General features: G+C 43.3%; 2 non-coding genes across 2 annotated transcripts; both read right to left on the bottom strand.

The window, feature by feature from the left end:
* Window positions 1-261: 261 nt before the first annotated feature.
* Trnaw-cca lies at window positions 262-338 on the bottom strand. Its single transcript has one exon. It is a non-coding gene; the product is annotated as a tRNA-Trp (tRNA).
* A 443-nt stretch (window positions 339-781) lies between these two features.
* Trnaw-cca lies at window positions 782-856 on the bottom strand. The gene has a single exon. It is a non-coding gene; the product is annotated as a tRNA-Trp (tRNA).
* Between the last annotated feature and the right edge of the window lie 11,109 nt (window positions 857-11,965).

The following is an 11,965-nucleotide window of genomic DNA, read 5'->3' as shown; positions in this document are numbered from 1 at the left end:
CAGGGATGTAGCCTATCCGCAATGTTATTCAGTCTGTACATTGGGCAATCTGTGAAGGAAACAATTAAGACATTTGGAAAGGTAATTCAAATTCACGGAGAAGAAATGAAAACTTTTAGGTTTTCTGGTGACATTGTAATTGTGTCAGGGACAGCGAAGGACTTCGAAGAGCAGTTGAAAGGAATGCAGTAGTTCCTAGAATTAAATTTTCACTCTACAGCGGAGTGTGCGCTGGTATGAAACTTCCTGGCAGATTAAAACTGCGTGCCGGACCGAGATTCGAACTCGGGACCTTTGCCTTTGGCGGGCAAGCGCTCTACCGACTGAGCTACCCAAGCACGACTCACGCCCCGTCGTCACAGCTTTAATTCCGCCAGTACCTCGTCTCCTACCCTCCAAACTTTACAGAAGCTCTCCTGCGAACCATGCAGAACTAGCACTCTTGAAAGAAAATGGCTCTGAGCACTATGGGACTTAAAATCTATGGTCATCAGTCCCCTAGAACTTAGAACTACTTATACCTAACTAACCTAAGGACAGCACACAACACCCAGCCATCACGAGGCAGAGAAAATCCCTGACCCCGCCGGGAATCGAACCCGGGAACCCGGGCGTGGGAAGCGAGAACGCTACCGCACGACCACGAGATGCGGGCACTCTTGAAAGAAAGGATATTGCGGAGACATGGCTTAGCCACAGCCTGGGGAATGTTTCTAGAATGAAATTTTCACTCTACAGGGGAGTGTGCGCTGATATGAAACTTCCTGGCAGATTAAAACTGTGTGTCGGACCGAGACTCGAACTCGGGACCTTTGCCTTTGGCGGGCAAGCGCTCTACCGACTGAGCTACCCAAGCACGACTCACGCCCCGTCGTCACAGCTTTAATTCCGCCAGTACCTCGTCTCCTACCTTCCAAACTTTACAGAAGCTCTCCTGCGAACCATGCAGAACTAGCACTCCTGAAAGAAAGGATATTGCGGAGACATGGCTTAGCCACAGCCTGGGGGATGTTTCCAGAATGAGATTTTCACTCTGCAGCGGAATTAGCTATACGGAGTTACCATGAACTAATATTTGTCGAACGCCTAATTGGAAGCTCCTATCACACAAGCTAGCCAACCACGACATGTCCCGTAGCTTCTGTCTGCCAGTGTCACCAGTACCCCTGACAGGAGATGAATACAGTGCGCAGAACTCTTAACGGTGTTAAATTCCACCGTGTCACACCAAACGCGACCTAAGTGAACAGAGGGCAAGACATGGTAAGAAATTGGATAGGTACAGGCAAAAAACTCAAGATTCTAGTTAATAGGACTTTATCCTCAACAACAATATCAGATTACTTTGAAGTCTTTGCTCTTATGTTGTTCTAGGACACATATGTTTCTTTGGTAGATACAGTTTTTGTAGGGAGTGTGGAATGGCATGACGCCGACGGTGGAACCGTAACGATATCACAACGTCTCACTCCGAATGACAGTTGACGTTAATCCGTTGTTACGTCTTCGCCACTCCTAACAAATTTGTAGTGGCTACCTAACAGTACGGCACACTCCATGGAGAGCAGGGTTTAATGTCATAACTACGTTAACATCCAGTGTCAACAATGTGCCTCGACAAAACCATTGACAGAAGAGTTACACAACTTTCATCAACTAATGGCTTATTTGTTATGCGAGTGAATGTTGTCGCAAACAGATTACTTCCACAAACTAAATTCTCTCACTGTACTACATTAAATAAGGAAATATCATGTGGGGTGCCAGTCGAGTATAGAGTTTTAATTACTTCATTATTTTTTCAACAATAGGCAATGCTTAGGATATCAGGCTTAACGACGCTTGCAAAAAAAGAGCGGTGGATCTTTTCTTATTCGAATGTTGGAACCATACGTAACAGTGACGCTGTCCGATTCGTTGTCTGCGCCCTGCCCAACAATGGTCGTTACCTAATAGTGGAAACTACAAACTTCCGACGCAGCCCGTAGCAGAGACAGAATCTGAGCTCCACAGAGTCATGCACTTGGTGCCCCCTACCACTATATCCACTCATTAGATAATATTCCGATCCTCGCCCAAACATGCCGGCTGCATAGGGAACAAGTTAACAACCTAAATTAATGATAAGATTCTGTTCTACCATATTCAGAGAAATTCTGTGATAGTCACAAGTTAAGAAAGGAGTCGTTTGTTTTAGCAGTCCGTCCCGTTACCACAAAACATCCATCGTGGCGGTTAAAAAAGATAGATCATACTAGACTATTCTACACAGTAAACGCTTAAGACAACGCTTAAGACAAGTGCAGTCTGTTACAGAGCACGAACAGCCTCTCAGCCACGCGTCCACACGCCGAATCTCCCCTCTCCTCATCCCCGATGCACAATCTATCTCAGAACTCACTGCAGGATGTCGCACACCAAACCAGGCCTGTGGTTGGGGCTGGAAACAAATAGCAATGCACCCTTAAGGTTACCCGACAGTATAAAAATTAGAAAATTCATCGAAATACAAGTATACAGTATCTACTGGAGCCGAAAACTGCCAAACTGAAACTACTTCTTCAATTATTTTTATTAAAACACTGATCTACAGAATTTTCCCTGACAAAGACAACTCAAACTTAACCTATTCATTTATGACCCACAATATGCAAGCCCAACGCAATCTGATTGCTATACATTGACAACATGACTTCCAGTAATTAACACAAAAGAATGGCCCTGAATTGCAAAAAATCCTAACAATAATACAAATCCAAAAAATATTAAATTAAAGAAAAATAAAACTACCTCCAACTCTGTTAATTGCGTAAACTCATTTAAAACACGAATCCCAGCAGTGCAAAATGGCTCTGAGCACTATGGGACTCAACTGCTGTGGTCATAAGTCCCCTAGAACTTAGAACTACTTAAACCTAACTAACCTAATGACATCACACACATCCATGCCAGAGGCAAGATTCGAACCTGCGACCGTAGCGCCTTTAACCGCTCGGCCACTCCCAGCAGTGCAAACACCAATCTTTTTCATAAGTCACATACCTCACAGAAAATCTTCATAACACGAATTACAGCAAATACAACAAGTAGCAACTACAGCCAGCTAAATAAAAAGATTCTAATTACTATAGACTAACTACTAGGAAGCATGTGGTTAGCGAACGAAAGATTTTATTGAAGAGAAAATTTAGAAAATGTTACCTTATCCATGTGACATCCAGTTCCAACAATTATATAGTTGTCAATAATTCCACTGCCCAAACATTATCAACCAAATATTCGTCATCATAAATTTCCTTGCATATTTTCTTATAAACACACCATTTCATCTCACTTTACAATGCATGTCCTACCAACACAGAGTCTCCACTAAGAATATCATGTCCATACACTCCCTATCCACTCGCTAACTGCCAACTATAGGAAACTCTTGGCGATGGCACAGAGTGCTGTCAGCGATATTAACACAGTCTATAGCGCTGCTAACGTACAAACAGGTTACTTACATGTCCCCCCTGCTCCCCTCAAAAAAAATTGCAAAGTGTTCTGGGCTGTGCCAAAGACTAACTTGTTAAAATTTTTATATTAACAGTATCAAATAAAGCAGATGCACATAAGTAATATGCCGTTGGTCAATAAAGTAAAAATTCTCCTCACAGTGCCTAAAGATAGTCCTAATAATTCAACAGAAGAGAAGTGTACACCGGTTTTAAGCACAAAGGCTGAGCAGTATATGAAAATGCACAAGTAAGCAGTGCACAAGCATGCGTTCTTGAAGAAGTAGTGTTGTCCTCTCTGTTGTGGGTTGGCAGGAGAGCCAACCCTGTATTACTAGAGGAAGCCGAAAGGCACGCGTTTTAGCTCACGCAGGCTGGCATGAGGTTTGGAACAGGACAAGGAAATTAGAATTTAGAAAAAACGGACGTAGCTGGTGGAATACTTAACTTTAATCCATAAATGGTGAACGTCGGTCTTGACGGTACATTATTACAGTATCAATAGTAACCGGTTCTGGCGCCTTGCTAGGTCGTAGCAAATGACGTAGCTGAAGGCTATGCTAACTATCGTCTCGGCAAATGAGAGCGTATTTTGTCAGTGAACCATCGCTAGCAAAGTCGGTTGTACAACTGGGCGAGTGGTAGGAAGTCTCTCTAGACCTGCCGTGTGGAGGCGCTCGGTCTGCAATCACTGATAGCGGCGACACGCGGGCCCGACGTATACTACCGGACCGCGGCCGATTTAAAGGCTACCACTTAGCAAGTGTGGTGTCTGGCGGTGACACCACACTCTCCACAGAAACACTGTGCTGACCCTTGACATAAAGTTTTGAAGTGGTATTTTAAGATTGGTAATGGGCCACAACAGCGCAGACCCACAGCAGTATCAGTCGAAGTCTTGTATTGGTGGGTCACCACAGAGCAGACGCACTGTATTCTTAGTAGAGATTATGATAGCAGTGGGCCACCAAATGTGCAGACCGACAGTAGTCCTTGCAGGGATGACCAGCAGCCATCCGTTGCGACTGTGCAGGTTCACAATCACAATTGAAGAGTCTTGAGGACAATACAGGAATTCCATGAGCCACCACTGTGTAGTCAGTATTGATACATATTGAAAGTCCCTGAGCCACGACTTGTGCACTCACAAATTTTTTTTACAGTGTCCTTACAATCACCAATGCTGTTAACCAGTCCTTTGCTGAATTATCAACACACGTGCAAGCTCTAACACAGTCATATAATCTCTGAGATTTGACACTTAGAATGTGACCAGCAGTCAAATGTGTGCAGAGAAAGAATCCCTACTATTTACATAACTTGGAGAACTGGTGTCTATATATTCACAATTTTACAGCACAAGAATACAATTAAAAATGTAAAGAAGACATTATTATAGTAAAGAACATGATAATACAAGTAACATTTGCAGTAATATAGGCTTTGCAAAAAGAATGGAAATGAGTTTATGCATGAGTATTACAGGAATTATGACATAAGTAATTAAATGAAAAATGAGAATATCAGTAAAAACATTGAGAGATGAATATTAAAAGAAAACATAACCGAATAAATAATGTTTGAACATCTTCCTAAAGTAAAGAACGTATTACAAAAACAGAGATTAGGTTTGGGTGTAACAGTATTCCTCATCATAGTGAATGCAGCCAAGTATTAGAAGGAAAAAATTCAACCAAATTTATGTTATCAGGTAAACACAAAGAGATAGGAAGAACGCAGAGACACATGAGTAGCACAAACATATGGGAATAACACAAAAGGAAAGGACAGGATCTGTTTTTAAGTGTAAATGTGTTAAAGTGTAAATGCAAGTGCAACATTTGATAGTGCAGTACTTGTGGTATGCATTTTATACCTCTGTTTCATTTTTATCTTTTCAATAATACCCTTCATGCTAATAACTCCTTTGTTTTCAACCAAAACTGCTTCATTTCCAACTAAAACATCATTTAATACTCGCAGAGCTCTCTTACTGCAACATTTGTTCCCAAAACATTCTACCTAAGCATGCTGTCTGTATTTATACTTTCAATCAGTGCTTGACATCCATCTTTTTCTTACCTCATCATTTGTTTCCAAGAAAATCCTACTTAAACCTGTTGTCACTATACCCTGCTTATATCTGTTCATTTCCTCTTTCAAAACAATTGTTCCTCATTATACAATACTCTTTGGCCAGACGTTTTCCTTATAGCTTGTCAATGCATTTTTTTCCCAACTCATCACAACTCATTTTCTTATATAACATACCGCCTCTTAAGCTAACTTAAATCTACTGAGCTCAGACACTTAAACTAGTGAATGAGGCAATGCAGAGGGCCGCGGTGGCCGTGCGGTTCTAGGCGCTTCAGTCTGGAACCGCGCGACTGCTATGGTCGCAGGTTCGAATCCTGCCTCGGGCATGGATGTGTGTGAGATCCTTATGTTAGTTAGGTTTAAGTAGTTCTAAGTTCTAGGGGACTGATGACCTCAGATGTTAAGTCCCATAGTGCTGAGAGCCAATTTTGAGGCAATGCAGCACCATAAAAAATTAACACAAACAACGACAAAAATGCAAATTGGCAAAGGAAGCAGCAGTATACCTAAATTAGCAAAGAAAATGCAACATTACAACTAATATAAGGCAATATGCAGCAAACAAGAAAAATAAATCAATGGTAAAACTGGCGTAGCACAGCAATACAAAGTAAAATCCAGTAGGACACTGCCTGACAAATAGCAAATGCAATAACTTATACCTAAACATGACAAAGCACAAGCAGAAAAAATATTACACTAATGATAGCAATGCAGATAATGGAAATACTCGTATATGTGTAACCCTACAATAGAATGTGCGCATCTATGATCATGAAAACGATGCATATCGCCAGCATATGTTTGTATGTTGGCAGCACTATAGATTGTATTAATATCGCTGACAGCGCTCTGCGCCCTCGGAAAGAGATTCTGTGACTGGACCGACTAGCAGTAAGCGAATGAATAGGGAAGTCTAGGGACATGACATTTTTCGATGGAGACTCTATGTTGGTAGCACATACACTGTAAAGTGGGTTGAAATTGTGTGCTTATAAGAAAATACGCAGGGAAATGTATGATGATGGATGTTTGATTGCTAATGTGTTAGGTTGCATGTCGGATGCTGGGTCTGGTGCAAAGTCGACGTTGTAGCTCATACTAAAGTCTTCCATTGTGTTACGTTCCTCCACCTTACACAGTGCACAATCACGTGAAATGTGTTCGTATCCTTCCGTATTTACCGTTTTCTTTAGCGCAACAAGTGGATTACATTCTAATCACGAAAAACACCGCCTCAACTATAGTTCACTGTTGGCTTTACACATGATGACATGCAACGTACTTCAGGCATTCACCAAACCCAAAGTATTCCACCGGATAGCCACACGACACCACTCGTTTCCAGTCATCCACTGTCCAGTGGCGTTCCTCTTCACCCACCTCAAGCCCCAGTTAGCACTGACTACAGAAATGTGTGGCCTATATGGAGTTGCTCCACGGTCGTACCCTACTCTTTTCAGCTCCATACTTATTGCGCCAGCTGGACAGCAGATAGTACAGGGCTATTACAAATGACTGAAGCGATTTCATAAATTCACTGTAGCTCCATTCATTGACATATGGTCACGACACACTACAGATACGTAGAAAAACTCATAAAGTTTTGTTCGGCTGAAGCCGCACTTCAGGTTTCTGCCACCAGAGCGCTCGAGAGCACAGTGAGACAAAATGGCGACAGGAGCTGAGAAAGCGTATGTCGTGCTTGAAATGCACTCACATCAGTCAGTCATAACAGTGTAACGACACTTCAGGACGAAGTTCAACAAAGATCCACCAACTGCTAACTCCATTCGGCGAAGGTATGCGCAGTTTAAGGCTTCTGGATGCCTCTGTAAGGGGAAATCAACGGGTCGGCCTGCAGTGAGCGAAGAAACGGTTGAACGCGTGCGGGCAAGTTTCACGCATAGTGATGTGAAAGATTCAGTGTTTAAACCTCCTCTACCAAGAAACGTGCCAGAACTGCGAGCTCGCATCAACAATGCTTTCGAACTCATTGATGGGGACATGCTGCGCCGAGTGTGGGAGGAACTTGATTATCGGCTTGATGTCTGCCGAATCACTAAAGGGGCACATATCGAATATTTGTGAATGCCTAAAAAAACTTTTTGAGTTTTTGTATGTGTGTGCAAAGCATTGTGAAAATATCTCAAATAATAAAGTTATTGTAGAGCTGTGTAATCGCTTCAATCATTTGTAATAACCTTGTACTTTGGGCTCTGGAACTCAAGAGTGATTCCTTTCGCTGACTGCAGGCGTCTTTTTGCACCCAATGCTATTAAGGCTCGATGTCCCACGTACGTCTGTATATGATATCTGGTTGGTCTTGGTTTAGCTTCCTTCGCGTTTGAGTCACATCAGTAATAGTCGTCTGGGGCAGCTTTAGAAGGGTTGAAATGTCAGTAACTGGTGCACGTTCACTGTCACTGACCTCTCCTGACTAACCCATCCTGAAGTTACTGCTTGTCTGCTGACAACACTTTGCTCCTCGCCTCCTTTTAAGTGGTGGATCCGCCTCACATTACATCCAGTGGAGAATTCCGCATTGCATAGGGTTGTCCGGATACAATTGATCAGGTAGTGTACATTAAACTCTGCATGCAACTGACACAGAATTACGACATTTAAGGGACTTACACAGGGTGAGACACTAACTACTGTCACCTAGAATAACTCCGAAAGTATGATAGTTGAGCCGTGCGCGGCACGTGTTCACTCTGTTCATTGTTTGTCATCTCCTCTTACCGTACAGCCGCCTCGTTTTCTTATTCCATTTACTGGCGTCACTAACTTCCTGTTTTACCTGCCAGTGAGTCGCAGCAACAGCGCTTATCGATGAGTGCTCTGTCATACTACCTCTGGAGCGACCGATAGTATTCCGGGGTCGTCGTGTGTCTGGAAGTCAGTCGGGGACGAAGGAGCGTCGGCCACGGAGCGCCAGTGAGGTGCGGACAGTCAGTACTTGCCGACCGCTGGCGACACACATGGACAGCCAAACTGAGGAAGACTGGAGCGGGAACGACCGTTGGTTGGTCGTTCGGTCGGTCGTCTCATCGGCTGACATGTATTTGATCTTTTGACCGTTTCCGGGTGTGGGGAGTTGTCGGTTGCGGCGGAGCAGCGAGGAAGTCTCTGCGGCGTGTGCTCAGGCTGGGGCGGCTAGCGGCGTGTACGCGCGGTCGAGTTGTGTGGCACTAGCTGCGGGAACTGCTAAGTTCGTCGCCCACCCCACCTGCATACAGGAGTTGAGTAATCAGTGAACCTGTCATGAAAGCTCAACCATTGTGACATCTTTTTGTTGATTGCTGGTTGTTGCATCCTGGGCTGTCCCCGCAAGCAGCAACGTGATGGTGCGTTGGAGTGGGCGAAATTTTGCAGCCGTCTTCCTGTATGATGTGTAACCATTGAAATGATTATAATTTATTAGTGAATTGCACCAGCGGTATCTTCTGCCTTGTGGCCGTTAACGTTCCGGTTACCTGCCATGGTCGTTAGCTTAGTTTTGCGGCAGTGTGTTTTCCTCGCCGTGTTGATGCTGTCCGGCACGGCATGTAGTTCGACAGTATGGTGTTGTTCTCTTTTCTCTTTGAGCGTTAATTGTGCCTTGACTGTGTTTATACGCCAATTATGAAGACGTAATCCTGCTGCGATCCTCGTCTTCACTGGTACTTTTGGTTGTCTTGCTGTTGGTCGGGTGGAAGGGATTTGATTAGGCGGTTTGTTGGTTCGTCAGCCGTCCGTAGGTCGTGCGGCAACCCAATTGTTTAGTGTTACGCTTGGCTGCCTGTCTCACCTAAACTGTGGTTAGAGCTTTCTCCCCAGGCCGACCCTTGGAACACTTCTGAGCACCACTGTTTGTTGCTTGTGATTGTCATTTTATTTGGTCGCAGGTACTGTGCCAGGCCTTCAGCCGTGTATTAACATTGTCTGTTTTATGTTCAGTATATGGCCTTCAGCCGAACTTCATAAAAAGTTTAAGATTAGGCCTTCAGCCGTGTTTCATTTTAAATTTTTGTTGCTCTGTATTTAGGCCTTCAGCCGCGATTGTTTCAGAATCTGTGGCTTTAATACGTAAATTCTTGCCTGTAAGGTTTCTCTTTAATTGTCTTGAATTCCTGAAATGGCATTCAGCCGTGTTCTGTAAATGTTTATCTTAAGGCTGTCTTTTATTATTCTTGAGTAATTTTTTGGGTCTTCAGCCGACAAGATACTTCAAGTTTTCTTAAGGTGTTTTTCTGTGTACTGTGTAAAAGCTTATCTTTGAAGCCTCTCTTTTATTATGTAAAGAATTTTTTTATTGAGCTTTTAGCCTAAGAATTAACTTTAATTTTCCTTAATATCGCCTTTAGCCGGAATTTGTAAATGCTTGGCTTTTAAAGAAATTCCTTAGCTGATCTGAAATATTATTTCGGCCCTTAACCGAGGAGATATTGTAATTTTGCTTAAGTAAGGCCTTAAGACGGTACTCTATATTCTGGTATTTTAAAAGCAATCATTTAAACTTATTCTGGAGAAGTTACTTGAGCCCTCAGCCGTGAATTGATCTTTGTTGCTTTAAAGAGTAAACTGTGAATTGGTTTGAGCAATAAAGTTGTGTGTGTTCTTGTATAACGAACAGTAATTTACCTTGGCCCCTTTCCGCAACCTGATACGCTCTGTCCTGCGAAACCAGATTTCAACAGTATCTGAAAAGTTAGTGGGACAGACGTTGCATGGGACAACCGGGGCCATAATATGACGTTGGTTTCTTTGTTGCTAGGTGGGGTCGCTTCAGAGATATGAAAGTCAACTTGATTTTCTGAAATGGGATGCTATAGTTTGCTACTTATTTTCTGATAGCGGCTATCGAGACGAATCCAATGATGTTTAACAGTAAGGTTTTGAAGGTCAACGGAGGTCACAAAGGTGGCATGAACGTCCATTTACAGAAGGTGTTAGAAATGATGACCATTGGTATCAATGCAGTGCTGCAATGTTCTTATCACGGACTGAGTGATATTCCTTATCACATCTGCACTTATAGAAGCACATGCTCTGACAATTCTCCCTCGTATATCATGCAAACAGTAAATATTCGCCGAATACGACGTATCCGTCTAACGTACCAGTGACATGTAAACACCATTCGACGATTTCGCAGTACAACGCTAATAGGAACGGTAAGACCAGTATGGTCTATTCAAGGGAATGTGAATGATGTATCCCTTCGAAGAACAAGTCGTTATGCTTCTCATTTATGGAGAATACCAACGAAATTCAGTGAGCGCTAGAGACTTATACGCTGAAAGGTTTCCTCAACGTATTCACCCAACACGTCGTACATTTAAATATCTGTCCGACAAATTGACAACAACTGGATCCGGCAAAAGAAAGCTACTAACGCCGCGAGGGGTAGCCGCGCTGTCTCAGGCGCCTTGTCACGGTCCGCGCGGCTCCCCCCGTTGGGAGTTCGAGTCCTCCCTCGGGCGTGGGTGTGTGTCGTCCTTAGCGTAAGTTAGTTTAGGTTCGATTAAATAGCGTGCTAGCTTAGGGACCGATGACCTCAGCAGTTTGGTCCCATAAGATCTTACCACAGAAAAGCTACTAACGAGGAAACTGATATTTTTACTCTTGCCACTGTGGTTCGAAATCCTTGTGATAGTTTCCATGAAGTCGCAAGGGACTCTGGCATGAACCAGAGTAGTATTGCTCGTGCTCTGAATCGCCATAAATATCATCCTTGCCATATCAGACTCCACCAAGAAATAACTGGTACGGATTGTATGCACCTCATTGAATTCTGCCGATGGGCAACTTCAGATTCAGAGGGACGACATATTTATTAATTTGATTTTATTTACTGACGAAGCTACAGGGTTATTACAAATGGCTGAAGCGATTTCACAGCTCTACAATAACTTTATTATTTGAGATATTTTCACAATGCTTTGCACACACATACAAAAACTTAAAAACTTTTTTTAGGCATTCACAAATGTTCGATATGTGCCCATTTAGTGATTCGCCAGACATCAAGCCGATAATCAACTTCCTCCCACACTCGGCGCAGCATGTCCCCATCAATGAGTTCGAAAGCATCGTTGATGCGAGCTCGCTGTTCTGGCACGTTTCTTGGTAGAGGAGGCTTAAACACTGAATCTTTCACATAACCCCACAGAAAGAAATTGCATGGAGTTAAGTCGGGAGAGCGTGGAGGCCATGACATGAATTGCTGATCATGATCTCCACCACGACCGATCCATCGGTTTTCCAATCTCCTGTTTAAGAAATGCCGAACATCGTGATGGAAGTGCGGTGGAGCACCATCCTGTTGAAAGATGAAGTCGGCGCTGTCGGTCTCCAGTTGTGGCATGAGCCAATTTTCCAGCATG

This window comes from Schistocerca piceifrons, chromosome 5 (assembly GCF_021461385.2).
Source record: "Schistocerca piceifrons isolate TAMUIC-IGC-003096 chromosome 5, iqSchPice1.1, whole genome shotgun sequence".
Lineage (NCBI taxonomy): Eukaryota > Metazoa > Arthropoda > Insecta > Orthoptera > Acrididae > Schistocerca > Schistocerca piceifrons.
Note: the sequence above shows the minus strand (reverse complement) of the source record. Positions and strands in the feature narration are given on the sequence as shown.